Here is a 2,500-nt window from a genome sequence, read left to right as displayed (position 1 = left end):
TACGCGCTGGCGGAGTATTTAATGTGGGCACCAACCCCTTTTCTCCCCATGAGGGGTAGCGTTCTTTCCATGGCCCCCGGGGGGGGGGGGGGGGCATGGCAGCCCTTCACGAGCACTAAGGTAAGGCAACGACAGGGTGCTGCTACGTGCCCGGGATTAGGTAGGTGCGAAAACCTGCCCTGGCTGGTCCCTAGAGAGGGGCAGGAGGGGGGGGGGGGGTGGCCGCCTAGGTACTGAAGGGCAACAGGGGCGCACAGGGTCTGCCCGACTGTTCGGGCGGGAAGGTTCTCGGAATTTGGGGAAGGAAGGAGTAGGCAAATCAGACCAGGATGACCGACACCACCGCAGGAACAGGAAACAATAGTAGAAAAAAATTAGTACCTCGTCAGGTGGGATGATGTGGATGCAGGGTTACAGCCAAGACTCAAGCCCCCCTCCAAGCCTCCAAGGTCTCCAGCCTTGGCATCAAGTCCGACAGACTGATCCATTCCAGAAATACTTGTACTCGGCAGTCGTGCCGTTCAGTTGAACTGATACGACGAGTCGACAAAGTGATACGACACATGCGCTGGTCGCAGCCACGACCAGCCCCAGAAACAGCTGCCAGCAGCACGCCGTGTTGGAAAAGAACCAACGCCGGCGCAAGCACAAGCACACTTCAGCTTCGAGAAGAATGCTTTCTTCTGTTGTTCTCCAAGTCTCATCTGTCGGCTCCATCCCCGGCCCTACCCTTGTTTCCTCGGCCTTCCTACCCAGGCCTCTGGACAACTTGGCGCGCGCTGGACCCTTCACCACCTACTCGGTGCGGGACCCCCAAATGGATGCTACCGTAGATGCCACGATGCCACCCGCTACTCGGTTGAAAAAAGATACCTCTGAACAGCATGTCGACGTCGGCTTGCCAGGGACCTATCACTCGCAGCTTCAGGGATGATGACTTTCTACACCGTGGGCCTGGTCTCAGGGGTCAGGAGTGGAGGAGGATGGAGGCATGTACCAAGAGCCTTCAATATCCTTCGCGGACACGAACTCCGGGCAGCACTACATAGCAAACGGAACGGCGATCTTTCTCTTCAATCTAGCCTAGCCACATCCTTCGCCTGGACGCCTCGAAATCCAGAACGCCGCCCGCCGCCCGCCGCCCGCCCCCCCCTTTCCTCTTTCCCGTCACCAGCACGGGGCGTGCCGCGTCAGAGGAAAAACAGCTGAGAAGAAGAAACGCTGCGCACACACTTCGGGCTTCGTGAGACCCACCGATCAAGTCACACACGTCAGCCCCACGTCCAAGGACCAGTAGGCCATTGTTGCTCTTCCGAGGGGCAGCTGGCAGAGAGATCCATCATCATGGATAGGTTGGATATGGATAGGTTGGATCAGAGAACCCGAAAGCCGCCATTCCATCGTCCGTCATCCATTCCGGGGCAGGCAAGTGACACCTCTCTGCTGATGGCTGGGCCAACTACCATGTATTCCCCCCCCGGGCACCGGGGCGATACCAAAACCCCCTGGCCATGAGACCTCCAAAACCAGGGCTCGGGATATCACCGTTCAATCTTTCACACTTAATCCCCGGGACCCCATTACACACAGACTCTCGCCCCCCCGTTCCCAACGTGGGCAAACCTCGCAAGTCATTCCCGATATCCAGCCACCAGGTCACCTCGTTCCATGGCCCAGAGAACACCTAGAAGCACACACGACGTATGCACATCAAGGGCACAGCGCCAGCAAGCTAGCAGACTAGCAGTAGGCACGGTTGGGTCACACAAGGCTTCCCCCCATCCATCTGATCCTCCCCCGTCATCCTTCGTCCCATGCATGCCGCCCCCAGCTTGCTGACAACCAAGACCCGTGTGCCTGAGTGACCGCCAGGCACAGGAGCCAGGAACTTGGCCTCCGATGTCTCGCCTCCCACCAACACTGGGAAAGGGGGTGGGCTTCAACGTCGCGTTTTGTCTCATCTGTACGGCTACCCGCCCCATTCACCGTGTGCAAGAGCTATCCACCTGTGGATCAGAGCCGTCCTTCGAGCCCTCCAAGTTAAGTGTCTCATCCCACGCCACTGGCAGATCTCACAGTGGGTAAGCTCCTGTCGCCTCATCTCACGATCCTCCTCGTCAAAAAGGTGGTGGGTAACGAAGCACTGCTCGGGACAGTTGGTTGCCCCGCTCAGACTGCCGATCGTCTTTAGCACCAAGCAAGATCCAGATCCACGCCCCATTTGCGCTCGTCGAGTGAAATAGATCCCATGTCACATGGGATGAAGATGCGGCTGACGAAATCGCCAATGCGAGCTGATGACCGCTTTGCGTGGTGAATTTCGGGGTTGCAACCAGAGCAATTTAGCCTGTCATCAAGCAAACCCCCTTGATGCTTACCGTGTAAATCACGACAGTACTTTGCAATCACCTGGTCTCGGAACGAGGGAGAAAATAATCATATGCGGAAATGAGTATTGGGGCCATTCCGATCCTGGGTTCAAGACGCCATAACATATACC

This window comes from Verticillium alfalfae, genomic scaffold, assembly GCF_000150825.1.
Source record: "Verticillium alfalfae VaMs.102 supercont1.1 genomic scaffold, whole genome shotgun sequence".
Lineage (NCBI taxonomy): Eukaryota > Fungi > Ascomycota > Sordariomycetes > Glomerellales > Plectosphaerellaceae > Verticillium > Verticillium alfalfae.
This window is presented reverse-complemented; position numbering follows the sequence as displayed.